Source organism: Protopterus annectens, chromosome 1.part1 (assembly GCF_019279795.1).
Source record: "Protopterus annectens isolate FY-2018-M chromosome 1.part1, PAN1.0, whole genome shotgun sequence".
Taxonomy (NCBI): Eukaryota; Metazoa; Chordata; order Ceratodontiformes; family Protopteridae; genus Protopterus; species Protopterus annectens.
The window spans coordinates 534,820,814-534,836,350 of record NC_056726.1 but is presented as its reverse complement, the minus strand read 5'-3'; positions in this window follow the sequence as shown (position 1 = coordinate 534,836,350).

The following is a 15,537-nucleotide window of genomic DNA, read 5'->3' as shown; positions in this document are numbered from 1 at the left end:
ATCCGAAGCAGGGACCGGAGCCGAAGCAAGGGTAGCCTGAGGTCCGAGGGAACAGGACGGATCTGAAAGAGGCGGAGCCGAAGAAACCATTCCCTCAGGTCAGACTCCCTGTCCGCGGCTCCAAGAGTCACTCTGCTCCGAACTAGTTGGATCAGAGGAGCTCAAGATAACAGCCGGAGTCGAGGTTGGGGGAACCGTCGGCACCGAGCTACCAGCTCCGAAAAATTTTAAGTCTAATAAGCTCCAGGTCGATTGCAAAGAATCCACAGACTGATCTGGCTGGTCTACGCAGAGAGGGCGAGGAAGGCCTTGGATCCGAAGGTTCCAGCGGCTCCGGTACAAAATGAGGAGACCGAAGCCGTGAAGAAACTGGCCTCATGGACTTAGAAGGGGGACTAAGGAAGAGCTCCCTGTCTGGGGATCTCTTGCGAGATTATCCCTTTTCTTGTCCCTATCCTCCTTGTGCCTTTCTCTGTCTTTGTCCGCTACACTGACTGTAGCTTTTTCCTTGCTTGATGCAGCAACAGAAGTGGTGGGAGTTTGAGTCCCTGTCTGGGTGGGAGGTTGAGCACTAGGTACCAAGGCCGTGGCAGACTCCAGCATAGATGCAGTGAGAAGGCCTTTTGCTACCAATTTGGCCTTCTCATCCCTAAAGGCTCTAGGGTTGAACCCAGTGCAGACTGCACATTGTGTCGACAAATGTGACACTCCCAAACAGTGTGACCATCAGCCGGGGAGAGCTTATGCCACACACTGCATTTTTTAAAACACTGATTTTAGCTGATCAGCCATGGTCCTGCACCAAACACCACTACCTGCAAAATCACCACACACAAAACACACGCAGGGGAAGGGCAGGTCTAACAACTACTCTACAGTTTTACAACAAAAAAATTTTTTTTTTTTTTTTTTTTAAAACTAACCGACGAACAAGCGATATACTAGTGGGTGAGGAAGGGACCCAACTAACTCAGACACACTAAAGACAAGTATTTATAAACTTACTAACCCTGAGCTCAGAGCAAAGGAGACCACAATGCTCACTATCTGGTGCGGCAAACGAGATCTGAGGGAAGGTAGGAGATGGTAGTACATTATGGGTAGGGGAGGAGCTCGGAGAAGATGCTAGAAAAAATTGCCGGCTTGGATCTGAATACCCACAGGTTGCAGATAAAATGAAGTTAAATACTTCAGATCGAAAATTTCAGGAGTTGGCCGACCGGCACTTGCGAACTGCTTCAGGCACCGCACGGCAAGAAAGACTGATGTAATGGCATCAGCTGCATGCTTTATACCCCTGGCTACCTGACATCATGGAAGATGAGACAGCAACCGGCGCAGTACCCAAGACTTTGATAATCTGGCCAAATGAGGGCTACCTGCAGGCAGATAACCCAAATGTAATGACTGCAACAGTGAAACATGAAGAACATCGGGAGGTTGAGTCCCAGCCTGGGAGGGAGGAGAAGGAAAGGCAAGAGAGGAAGGAGAGGTGGCCACAGCAGCCACTGTGACCGAAGCAAAGGACGAGGCAATTGCCTCAGAAGTGGGAAGAAGGCCTTTCAGGGCCAACTTAGCCTTCCTGTCCTTGATAGCGCACGGGTTAAAACCCACACACATACAGCAGTCAGTATTTAGATGGGAAACGACCAAGCACATTACACAAAGAGTGTGGCCATCTGCAGGAGACAACTTATGGCGACACTCAGTGCACCTTTTGGACAAAGGCTTATCGGCCATGCTTCTATCCAATCCAGTCACACTAGAGAAGGGGAAAAAAAAGGAGAGAAAAATTACCAGTTTTCCCACTCAAGCCACTCACCACACACACTCAAGTCACACAACACTGAGGGGGGAGGAGAAGTAAAGCACACTAAAAAACTAATTCTAAACTACAAAAAAGGTTCATTAACACGACGCACCAGTGAGGGGAGGAAGAGGAGGGAACTTATACTAATATTTTGGAGAAAATATCTGCTTAAAAGCAGAAAACTCACTCACTACTCTTAGGAGATCACTATGCTTCAGCAAGCTGCGGCAAATGAGATCTGGGGGTTGGAAGGTAGTGGAGGTGTATAATGGGTAAGGGGAGGAGCTTGGAGCTCGTAGCAGATGGTAGTGAGATTGCCGGCTTGGATCAGACACAGATCCGGTATCCCACAGGTTGAAGACCAAATGAAGTAAACTACTTCAGATCTCAAAGTAAAACAATTATAAAGTTCTTCTAGAACAATACTGCGGTGGTGGTGCTGCGGTAGCATTGTCGCCTCACAGTAAGACATTGTCCTGTTCGATTCTCAGCTAGAGCATCTTGTGTGTGGAGACATGCGTGAATGGGCGTACCTTCGTTGATGGTTGTGCGTCAGGGCTGGCAACTTGGCACGTAAAAATCTACTGCCAATCATTAGCAGACCAGATTTCCGCTGTGGCGACCCCTAACCGGGAAAAGCCAAAAGAGACAAGAAAGTTCTTCTAGAATTTCATCACACTTAGGAACAAAAAGATTAGGAACATTTCCCTGTTATAGTTGTTCGCAATGCAGATTCATTTTAGTAGCGAGTAGTTTGCACTTTGAACATAATTCTCTTTTCCTGCCTTTGCTGAACTAGATTAGTCCAGATTTCAGGTTTTGCTGAATTCCGGGCTGTGGTACAGTTTCCTGTGTTGCCCATATCCTTACTTGGATAGGGGGAAGCTTCTCTGTTCACCAGTGAAAGTGGGGAACTTTGATCAGCCTATCTGTCCCTGGAGGAGTGGTCTCAGCCCTGAAACTAGTAGCTTATTGGCCGCTCTGGGTCAATTCCCATCTCTTTCAGTTTCCCTGCTGTAGAACTCGCATTTGTGTGGTTTTGCATGATTTTGCACATAGCGCAGCATCGGGCAGCGCCGTTTAAACTATTCCCAGCTCCACAAAGTCTGCTCTTCACTTTTTCCCTTAGAAATCTCAAAGTAAGCACTCTATTTTCATTCTAAAGCCCTGCAGTTGCTCATATAAGTAATCTTATAAGTAAGCACTAATAAACTAAAGCACTACACCCTCTTATACTCCCTTTAAGTACTTGGCTCCCTACTGGTCCTTTTAGATCAGTCAAAAAGTAGTTCCTTATACTATTCTGGCATGTCCAAAAGTCAGTTTCGGGTTTACTCTCCAGTCCAGCTGGTGAATTTGGGAATATTGAGGCAATGTTACAACTGCCTTATGCACACAGACCACACTCTCCTCCTCCCAACAAGCTAAAACATATGCGAGAGATGCAACTATATAGCCAAACTGGAAGCTGAGCTCTCTCAACTCAATACTGGCGCAGTCAGTCAGTCAGAAGGAGAAGGTAACCACACACACCACAAATCCAGTCTCTCATAGACCTATCGCAACAGAAAACCAAACACAAACACACAAAAACATACTCGGAGGCTCTAAATAAAAATCTGCCCAAGCAACAGAGACCTCCAAAGCAGACATCCAAGCAACCGCTACCCCCACAACAATACTCCATGTATCACATAGTTCACAAAGTCAGTGTGCCACACAGTCACAGCCCTTAAGGCTAAACAACACACCTAATACACTTGTAATAGGTGACTCTATTGTCAGACACACTGACGTCCAACTCACCAGGTTGAACAAGGTCACTGTAAGCTGCCTGTCTGGTGCCAGGATCCGCCACATAACACAAGCACTCAGGTCACTCCAAAGCAAGTACAAATATGACTCAGTCATTGTCCATGCTGGTGTGAATGACCTGAGACGTACCTCCCTGGACTACATGGAGAGACAGAGGAGCTCTCTGATCATGTAGCCCAAGCTGGTATGACCCTGACCTTGAGTAGCATCTTACCTCACCAAGAATGATGCCACAGTATAAAGACAAAATGATCAATTTTAACAATTGGCTAAAGTATTGGTGTCATTCAAAGTGGATCCAGTGTGTCAGCCTGGGATGACATGCACGATAAGCCACGTTGCTTCGCTAGGGACGGCTTGCACCTCTCACCCCTGAGCTTTCGAATACTGGCTAAGGCTCTTGCCACCCCCATAGTGCCTTTTTTAGGCTAGGCAAGGCTCACAAGACAAACCCACCTCCATAGACAAGACAAAGAAAAAGAAACTAAGGGTAATGCTGCTCAATCCCAGAAGTCTAAACCTCAAGATGCACACACTCGAGGCTCTCCTCAGTATGGAGAATATCAATATCTGTGCAGTAACAGAAACCTGGTTCAAGGCTCCCGAGAGCACCCCAGCACTACCAGGTTATACCTCATACCATGCTTTTCGGCCCCAAAACTCGGACCGAACCACAAAAGGAGGGGGAGTATCCATATTCATCAAAGATACCCACACCTCCAGGTTAGTGGCACTGCATGAAGCATCGGAGACCATCCATGTGCAACTAACAGTGGGCAAAACTACCTTTCAGTTTGTAGCCTGCTACAGGCCACCCTCCCAAACTCAGGAACCCCACTCGGCTTTCCTGAGAACACTGGAGAATATGAAGGTCTCTCCAAACACCATTATATTGGGTGACTTCAACTACCCAAATATAGACGGAGTATTACTCAAGCCCAAACACCCTCGCCCAACGGTTCTTAGAATTTATAAACGCAAATGCTATGGAACAACTGGTCACCTCTCCCACAAGAGGGGAAAACATATTGGACCTGATCATCACCAACATGGGGACTATGTTCCATACCAGAGGTATACCCCTCATTGGTAAGATCTGACCATAAATTAATCTCACTGGACATCCATATCCCGTCCCCACTCCCAGCCAAGGAAACCACGGTGAAGAACTTCTCAAAAGCAAACTTCACACTTCTCAAAACTGAGGTGGAATCCTTCAAAGCCCCCGGGCCAGTGGAAAATACGGCCCAACCGCAGAATCCTTTACAAACGCTTTCTATGGACACCTACAGGAATGCATGGATCGTGCTATCCCAAATAAAACCAAGACTCATTCCTCCAAGTTGTCTGGTGGACCCCAGCCATAAATAAGCTATACAACAGGAGGAAGCTACTACATGATAGAGCAAAATCCCAAAAAGGGAAGGCATCTCTGATCAGTACTAGGAAGAAACTACGATCCCTCAAAATCATCATAAGGTCAGCTTCGAAAGAAAAACTGCACAAGATGCTAAATATAATCACAAGGCCTTCTTTAGTTATGTCAGGAACCTGGGTGGCAACTCCCAGATATGCTCTGAGTTGGTTCAAAATGACAAAAAATACACTGAACCCACAAACATTGCCAACATCCTGGCAGACAGGTTCAGTGCAAACTTCTCCCCCTCTTCCCTCCCAAAAGAGCAAATGTCTATCCCAACAGAGTGTAGCCTCCCTGACATCACAGATGCACAGGTGAGAGCTGCCCTCTCCAAAGCAAAAAACACAGCATCAATGGGACAGGACAGTGTCCTGGGCTGCGTCTTACATGAACTCCAAGAAGAACTGAACCCTCACAAAGTCACTGTTCAATCTCAGCCTTACTACAGGATATGTACCAAAGGAATGGCGTACAGCAACAGTGGTCCCATTCCACAAAGGTGGTGCCACAACGGACCCCGGAAACTATCACCCTATAAGCCTGACTAGCCTGGTCTGCAAAGCTATGGAGCGTATCATCATGAAACTCAAAGACATTGGGAACCTCCAAACACTGGATCCTACCCAATTCGGCTTTGTTAAGGGCAGATTCTGCCTCTTGAACCTGGTCGACATCTTTGAAACAGTCACCAAGGCCATCGATGAAGGGAAGGTAGTCCACACAGCCTACCTGGACCTCGCAAAAGCCTTCGACAATACCCCACTCAGGCATCATAAATAAGCTCACCAGCTGAAATATTAACCCCTGTGTCACAAGATGGGTTGCAAACTGGCTCAGGGATAGAACCCACATGGTCAGAATTGCAGGTGCCATGTCAGACTCTAAACCAGTTACAAGTGGCGTCCCACAAGGCTCAGTCCTGGGAACTCTCTTGTTCGGTATATATTTCTCTGAGGTACAGGCTAACATGGGAAGGACTATGGCTGACCAAGTTCGCAAATGACTGCAAACTGGGTGCCATAATCGACTCGCCGACTGACACAAGCATCCTACAAAAGGGTCTCAGAGACGGATAACTGGTGCCAGAGCCATGGTCTAAAGCTAAATGCCAAAAAGCGCATAGTCATCCCCTTTGGGAATAACAAAGTGCCCACAAATTACCACTTAGGTGGTAATCCATTAAATACAGAAGTAATTAGGGATTTGGGGACCCAAGTAGATAGCAATCTCTCCTTTGACAATCACGTTGCCAAAGTGGTTAGAAAGACCTTCTATATAGCCCACCTTATCACGAAAGGGTTCACATCTAGATCAAGAGAGGTCATTGTGCCCCTCTACTCATCACTTATCAGGCCCATAATTGAATACAATGCCCCATTTGGGATGTACCTTACCCGACACCTGCAGCAACTGGAAAGACCCCAAAATTACCTCACCAAGAGGATCAAGGGACTCAAACAGATGCCCTACGCAGTTAGGCTAAAGAAACTCCAGCTCTACTCAGTTGCTTACCGCCTACTCAGAGGCGATCTGTGCCTGACGTATAAAGCCATGTCCAACCCAGAATTAATGGACATGCTCCACCTCAGGAAATCCAAATCCCTTAGAGCTACACGCTCCAGGGACTTAAACCTCAGCACAGAAATAAATAGGACATGCTGGAGGGACAGATTCATATCCCAGAGTCTCCCCTCACTCTGGGATTCCAATCCATGTTAGGCAGAGTCCCTCAATGACCCTCTTCAAGAGAAATCTTGACGAGTGGGTGGGAGATCGTAGGTTTACCCCTGGGATCTCTTCTGTGTCCCTACTAGACAGAGGGACAGTAAACTAACCTCAAAAGGGCTTCTTCTGTGACCTACTATACAGAGGCACAGTCAACTAATCTAAAAGGGTGGTGAAAGCCAAACACACTCTGGCTAGGCTTATAAATGCCCTAGGGCAGATAGCCTAGTATCAACCTATGAACCTATACATTGTAAAGGACAGATTTGACTGTCAGAGTGATGGTCTGGTGTATGTTGCAATATGTTCTACATGCAAATATTTTTACATAGGTAAGCTACACGTAGACTGATAGAATTAAAAAGCACAATACAGCAATTAAAAGGACAACACAAATACACTAGCCAGACATTCACAGATGTGTACAGATTTTAAGAATTTTCAATGTATGGTTATCGAGAGAGTCAATACTGAAAATTTTGTGGGGAGTTAATTCCTACTTAGAATATGTGGAGCTCAAATGGCAGATATTTCTAAGAGCAGATGCAAATTCCTGGTATGAATGAAAAAAATCTCTAAAAAAGTCATCTTAAAACTAAAAACATCTAGTAGGAATGATGTGATTGCAACAATAACACGTTTGTCATAAGTTAAAAAAGTATAAGTTTTTTTTGAATGTTGTGTTTACCTATTATGATTTTCTACAACTCAGTTTCATTGGTTAAATGGTTAACTACGTACTTGAGTGCAACTATTTAAGTGGGACTGGTATGTATTTCTCAAGAAGTTCTGTTAAATAAAATAACGAAATCGCTTAAAATTAATTTGTTTTTATTATTTTAATTTTATGCCAAAGTCCATTTTTATTATCACTTAAACTATGTACTTGGAAAAAGTACAGTTTTGTACCTACCATAAATGTAGATGTCCGATATATATGCAACTGCAGTCATAACATATGGGTTGTCCTGCCTCAGGCAGCCCTCGGTCGGCCGGATTCCAAAGTCTGGGTCCGACGTCGGCTGATGTCGCATTTCTCTCTGACGTCAGAGCGGCTGGAGTATATAAGCATCAGCCGACGCCATCTTCTTCAGTGTTTCTTGCCCCAGATGCCAGGTGCCCTCCAAGGAAGGCTAAAATCAAATTTGTAAAACAAAAATAGGTTTCCAGACAAATAAGTAAGCAATAAACAGATACACCATAACAGATATCCCCAGCTAAGAATAACAGGGAGAGGAGTGGACCCAAGGCATAGAGGGGAAGGAGGGAGGGAAAACCCGACTGCAGTTGCATATCTATCGGACATCTACATTTATGGTAGGTACAAAACTGTACTATGTCCTTCAAGAATGCAACTGCAGTCATAACATATGGGTTGAATACCATAGCTTAGCTGGGGGAGATGGTATGCTCTAGGAAAAGGATGGTGTAGCTAGCAATCCCTGCAGAACTGCTGAACCAAAGCCTGCTCTGGATCTGGAAAATAAAGGGAGGTTGTAGTGTTTGGAAAATGTATGCACGGAGCTCCATGTAGCAGCTTCTAGAATATCCTTTGTAGGCACCCCTCTTAAGAAGGCTGTGGAGGTGGCTGTAGCTCTGGTAGAGTGTGGTCTGATATTGGCTGGCACACACTTTCCATGGAAGGAATAACAATATCTGATGCAATGTCCAATCCATTTTGAAATTGACTGTTTGGAAATTGCTTTTCCCTGTACTCCAGGAGCGTAAGCTACAAAGAGCTGATCGGACTTCCTACTGATCTTGGTTCTGTCTAGATAGTAGCGAAGTTGTCTATGTATGTCCAAGGTATGCAACAGTCTTTCCCCTTTGTTTTCAGGATTGGGGAAGAAAGTAGGCAGATGAATTGCCTGATTTAGAGAGACCCTAGATACCACTTTTGGCAGAAAGGAAGGATTGGTTCGTAAGGAGACCCTGTCTCTGTGGAAGATTATGAAGGGTGGTATTGCCATTAGTGCCTGTAATTCTGAAACCCTTCTAGCTGAGGTAATGGCCAGCAGGAAAGCTGTCTTCCAGGACAGAAATTGTAAATCCGCTGAAGCTGCTGGCTTGAAAGGAGGTAGAGTCAATTTTTCTAACACAAAATTGAGATCCCAAGCTGGTACTGGTGCCTTTCTTGGAGGTTTTATATTCTTGATCCCTCTAAGAAATTGCCTTAGCAAAGAATGTGAGAACACAAGTGGGTCAGTGTTGTATCTAGCTGAGATAGCTGAAGCATGTATTTTTATGGAAGAGTATGAAAGTCCCTTAATTTAGCAATTCTGCCAAGTACTCCAGAATGAGTGGAATGCTCAGTACTGATGCATCTTGACCCTTTGTTGGTATTCCAAATGCTGAAATGCTTCCATTTGGCTGAGTAAGCCCTTCTGGTGGATGGTCTGCGGGCTTCTGTGAGTATCCGCTGAACTTCCTGGGAGAGAGATAAATTGAGGTTATTTATGTGATCTTCCAAGCTGTTAGCTGTAGAGTCTGGAGGTTGGGATGAGCTGTCCTGAAGTTGTGTTGAGTCAGCAGTTGAGGCCATTTGGGAAGGGCCCACGGTTTGTTGTGACATATGCTCTGTAGCAGCGGGTACCAGTGTTGTCTCGGCCAGTTCGGAGCTATTATGATTCCCTTTGGCTGCTCTGCTTTAATCTTTAGTAACACTGTGGTCATCAGTGGCAGAGGTGGAAATGCATAGATGACTAGAGAGCTCCAGTTAAATGAGAGAGCATCTATCTTCCATGCTTGTGGATGATTTGTCCTTGAGCAGAACTTTTGTAGCTGATGATTGAGTTGGGAGGCAAATAGGTCTACGTCTGGCCTGCCCCATGCCGAGGTTGGTTGTGCAAAGATGTCTGGATGTAACCTCCATTCATGTGGGTCTAGGAAATTCCTGCTTAGACTGTCCGCCAGAACATTGTCTCTGCCTGGAACAAATTGGGACTGTAGCTGTATGTTTAGACTCGGTGATTTTTCCCAAAGATTCATTGTTAGCCTGCAAAGGGGGTAAGAGTGAGTACCTCCCTGCTTGTTTATGTACCACATCACAGTGGTTGTCTGTCCTTATTAGAAGGTGGCCTTGATAAAGTTGATGTCCAAAGGCCTCGATGGCATGCATTACTGCCAGCATTTCTTTTTGGTTGATATGCAGATGTTCTTCCTTTGGATTCCATTGTCCTTGAATACATCTGCCCTCCATGTGCGCCCCCCCCCATCCATGGTCTGAGGCGTCTGTGGTAATGGTCTGTGTTGTCGGAGGTTTTTTGAATGGCATGCCTGTATTTGACTGACTTGCTGAGGCCCACCATAGAAATTCCTTTTGAAGACATGGAATGAGTGGGATAATTGCTTCTAGGTTGTTGTGCTGAGACCATAAGCTCTTTAGATACCATTGAAGTTTTCTCATGTGTAGTCTTGCTAGTGGGACCAGGAGAATGCAAGATGCCATGAACCCCAGGGCCTGTAGCAATCTCCCTGCAGTCATCTGGGAGAGTTTTGCTAAACTTTTGAAGTAATGAGTTAACTGCTCTTGCTTGTCTTCTGTCAAGTAGGCCATTTGAGAGGCTGTGTCTAGTTTGGCTCCTAAGAAAGTTATTTGCTGGGATGGTAGAAGTCTTGACTTTTGAAAGTTGACTGTGTATCCCAAAGCCTGTAGCAAGTGTATGACATAATTCAAGTTTTTTGTCAAGGTTAGTTCGTTGTCCGCTTATATGAGGCAATCGTCCAAGTAGGGGTAGATTCAAATCCCCTGGAGTCTGCAATGAGCAATTACTGATGCCAGGCATTTCGTGAATACTCTGGGCGCAGTAGATAAGCCAAAAGGCAATGCTGAGAATTGATAATGCTCTGGCCCTGCAAGAAATCTGAGGTATCTTCTGCAGCTGTGTCTGATAGGGACATGCAGGTATGCCTCCTTGAGGTCCAGAGTAATCAGCCAAGACCCCTTGCCCAGCATAGGAAGGAGCTGCTGTAAGGTCAGCATTTTGAACTTTGGTACTATGAGAAAAGTTTTTAAAGTGGACAAGTCCAGTATCGGTCTCCATTGATTTTGTTTTCTTGGAACAAGGAACAGTCTTGAGTAAAACCCCTGACCTTGTTCTTGTTGAGGCACTTTTTCTATTGCTTTGATCTGAGCCAGCAGAGAAATTTGCTTGATAGCCTCTGCCTTTTGATTTTGTGGAAGATTTGGCATGCCTTGTTTTCTTGGTAAGGTATGAAAATAGAACCTGTAACCATGATCTATAATGTCCAATATCCATTTGTCTTTTATCAGTTTGTGCCAATTTTCTGAGAACAGAGATAACTTTCCTCCCAAAGGGGCTTGTTTTTGCTCCTTGGTCAGAGAAGTTAAGAGTCAAGTCACTGAGATTGTCCCCGAGTGACAGGGGAAACCCCTGTGTCACCCTCTTTGGTTTGTTGGTTGCCATTGGCGTCCCCTGTAGGATCCTCTATATTGCCCTCTGCCATGGGCACACCTGTTCTTGCCCCTTTGAAATTTTTCAGGATTTGGGAATGACCAGTTTTTAGAAGGCCAGTTCCTGCTGAACCTGGGGGGCTGAACCTGGAGAAAATCTTTGACTGTCTGAACTGACTTGGCTTTTTCTTCAATGGTCTTTAACACATCTTTAGCATTATCACCAAAACGTTTGTTCTTTTCCAAGGGAGCATCCAGTAGCTTTGCCTTAACATGATCCGGTAAGGGTTGCTCTTTTAACCATGCATGTCTACGAATGACCGCTCCTGTCATAGCTGCCCTACATGAAGCTTCCAATGCATTATATCCACACTGCAGAAAATGATTACTAACCTGCTGAGAGTTATGGACAGCCTCCTGCAAAGACTTCCTTATCTAAAGGGTCAGGAGAGGCTAATTTTTTCTGTAAGTCATCCAACAGGGAATCCTGATATTGAAACATATGAATCAGACAATTGAGAGCTCTCATAGTTAAGGTAGTAGAGGTGTAAACCTTCTTTCCCCATCTCTCTAAGGACCTTGCCTCTCTGTCGGAAGGCAAAGGATTTTTGGAAATGGTAGCAGAACCCCCCTTAGGCCCCTGGGAAATAGTTTCGAAGTCTACAGCATGGGCCCTAAAGAAATGAGAATGGGTTTCAGGGACCCTATAGTATCTGTCAGGCTTGACAGGAGCCGGGGGCAGAGAATCAGGGGTAGCACTGGAGTCAGAGTAAAGGTCATCCAACACATCAAGCACAGGAGGAATAGCTAAGGGTCTGTGTTGTGGCGTTTTAAGGAAAGTTTGAAGGCGCTTCCTGGAATCAGAAAATTACAGACCTTGCCACTGGAAATGCTCCCTCATGGAATGCAGAACTTCCCCAAAAGAAATATCCTCAGGAGGAGAGGCCGAAGGAATGGAGTCCTCTGCATCCGAATCCTCGAAAGTCTGAAAAGGGGGTTTCCTGGGATTTGGAAAGCACAGAGTCCCCAGAAACTTCATCTGAAGAAAGGGGGTCAGGTGGTTCAACCCTGGGCCTCTTATCAGGAGGAGGCTGGGATCCTCTCTCAGGATGGGTCTGGGAGCCTCTGATCATAGAAATTAGATCTGCGGCCAAGGACATAATTTGAGCTTCAGGGTTAGGCTGAGGCAAGGTTTTAGCAGAGTGATTCTTGGCCTGGCTTGCTGCCTTAGCACGTGTGTAGGCCTTGATAGGCATAGACATGGGAGGCCTGGCAGCCCCACGTGCAGGGGTAACCTTATCCACAGCAATGGTCTCGGGCATTTCCTCGGTTACAGTATCCGGAGGAAAATCAATAATTGGCGGTGTGGCCTCCGGTGTCGGAGGTATCGGTAGTGCAGTGTCTTCGGTTCCAAGTGGTGGAATAACCACCTCAGAGGGAACCGGGGCACTCGCGGTAAGTTTTGGCGTGGAGTCGGAGGAAGTCGCGGGCCGAGGAGGTCGGTCCCGGTCTTTCTGTTTTTTAGAAATATGTGTAGCCGGTTGTTCCGACTGCATAATGTAAGCAAACTTTTCGCCAAAAAAGTCTTCAGCGAACTCCGACCGGCGCCCGAGTGCGCTTATTGAAGCGAGTACAGGCGGCACAGGCCGAGACGTCGTGGTCTGGGCCAAGGCAAGGGAGGCAGTAAGAATGGAAATCCTTATGAGGTATTTGTTTACCACAAGACAAACAATTATTTACTTTTTCAGTTAATTCTGACATCGGCTGAGGCAAGAAAAGGTCCCCAATGGGGTACTTAGCTTTTTTGATGTCTTCGGTTTCGAAGAATACAGGAGCTGACCGACCGGCACTTGCGAACTGCTTCTGCTTCGGGCACCGTGCGGCAAGAAAGACCGAAGAAGATGGCGTCGGCTGATGCTTATATACTCCAGCCGCTCTGATGGAGAGAAATGCGACATCAGCCGACGTCAAACCCAGACTTTGGAATCCGGCCGACCGAGGGCTGCCTGAGGCAGGACAACCCATATGTTATGACTGCAGTTGCATTCTTGAAGGACATCAGTACTGCTGGTGGCTCTTACATCTGCCAGGAGGGTCTCAGAAATCCAAGCCCTTACGGCTACCCCTCCTTGCCTTAGCTTTCACAGAGAGAGGGTCTCCCTCAGGACCAATCCCTCCTTCATGCCCAAGGTGGTTAATGAGTTCTCTTTGAATCAGACCATTAAATCTACCAGTTTTCTTCCCTCAACCTCAAAACTCCTCAGAAAGAACTTTGCATTCCTTGGATGTTCACAGACAACTGAGGTATTACCCGAACAAGACCAAATCCATTAAAAAGTCTGACCAGCTTTTTTGTCTCCTTTCACCCTAAGCAGTCCAGAATGCTCCCCTGCAACTAAAGCAGTGCACGGCTTAAAGAGACAGTGATCCAAAAACAAAATATCCAGCACCAAGGTGTAAAATAGTGTAACACTTATTATAAAGTTATCACAAACAGACCAGTTTCGGCATTAGTTTCAAGCCGGAATTGAAACTAATGCTGAAACCGATCTGTTTGTGATAACTTTATAATAAAAGTTACACTTTTTTACACCTTGGTCCTGGCTATTTTGTTTTTGGATCCTTTCACCCTAAGGCCTTGGGGAAGGCAGTGTCAAAACAGAGAAGTGCCTCATGGATGTCTAAGGCAATTTCCTTCTGCTGTTCCTTTCCTGTAAAAAAAAAATTAAACTCCAATGTGAGACCTCACTCTACTAGGGTAGCTGCTTCTTCAACAGCCTTTTTTAGGGGTGATGACTACGCTTCCATTTTGGAGGCGCCACTTGGTCTTCTGTACATACTTTTACCATGCATTAAAAAAGTACAGTTGTGTACACTTACCATAAATGTAGATGTTCAAGTGTATTCACTGTTGCAGTCATCACACTTGGATGATCTGCCTGCAAGTAGCCCTCAGTCTGCCCGAATACCAGAGTCTTGGGATTTCTGCGTCAATGCCGTCGCCTCTTCCATGAGGTCAGGGGTATAAAAACATGCAGCTGACACCATTACATCACTGTTTCTTACCCCAGATGTCAGGAGGCCCCAAAAAAAGAAGCTATGTTCTTACCATAACGTTCCATGTGAATTGTTCATCTCGCCTTTGTTCTTACACACGGTTCGGAGCCGATCCTCGGCTCCGAGTCAGCTGCTTCACAAGCTCTGCATCTGAAAGAAAGCTCGAGGCACAGTCTATATCCCATGATCCTCCTCTACCATCCCTCAGATCTAGTTTGCAAAAACCCAGAAAGGAACAGTACTCATCACTGCGTCTAACTCTCATACAATCACATCCACTAGAAAATGAATACTATAAGAACCACCCCCAGGTAGGCAAATGGAGAATAGTCTGCTTACTCAGGACTAGGTAGAAAAGGCCATCTAGACAAACCAACCAGACACTAGTCATACCCATTCTTCCAGAACGTGGTGGGGGATGGAGGGAGGGATTGTAAGAACAAAGGCGAGATGAACAATTCACATGGAACGTTATGGTAAGAACATAACTTCTTTATGTGAAATTGTTCGATCTCGCCGTTTGTTCTTACACATGGGTAGCGTTCCTAGCTCCGTTACTCTGGGTGACTTATGGAAGAATGTTCCTGAGTACAGTGGAACCAAATGATGCTCTGTCCTTGGAGGACCTGTCTACTTTGTAGTGAGTGACAAATGTATGAGGTTTTGCCCACGTAGCTGCTGTACAAATAGTATCCAATGGGAGAAGAGCAGCATGGGCAGAAGACGTAGAAACGGCCCTGGTAGAATGAGCCTTAGGCTTGAATGGAAGTGGTTGCTTTGAAGCAGAATACACAAAATTTATGCAGTCCGAGAGCCATTTGGATAATGTCTGCTTGGTTACTGCCATGCCTTTCTTATTTTCTGCGAAAGACACGAACAGTTGGTCCGATTTTCTATATTCCTTTGTCCTGTCCAGATAAAATCTCAATCGTCTATGCACATCCAACTTGTGTAGCATGTATTCCAATTTGTTTGAATGATTTTTGAAAAATGTGGGTAGTTCAATAGATTGATTTATGTTAAGAACTGAACATACCTTCGGAAGAAAGGACGGATTAGTACGCAAGGAAACTATCAGGGTGAAAAATCATGTATGGCGGTCTGACTGACGGTGCCTGGAGCTCTGAAATTCTACGAGCCAAGGTAATGGCGATGAGAAACAAGGTTTTCCATGACATTTAATTGAACAGGTTGACGCTGGTTCAAAGGGTGGTAGCATAAACTGAGACAACATCAAATTCAAATTCCATGGGGAGATCGGTTCATGAATGGGTGGTCGGAGGTGGAAGGTACCCT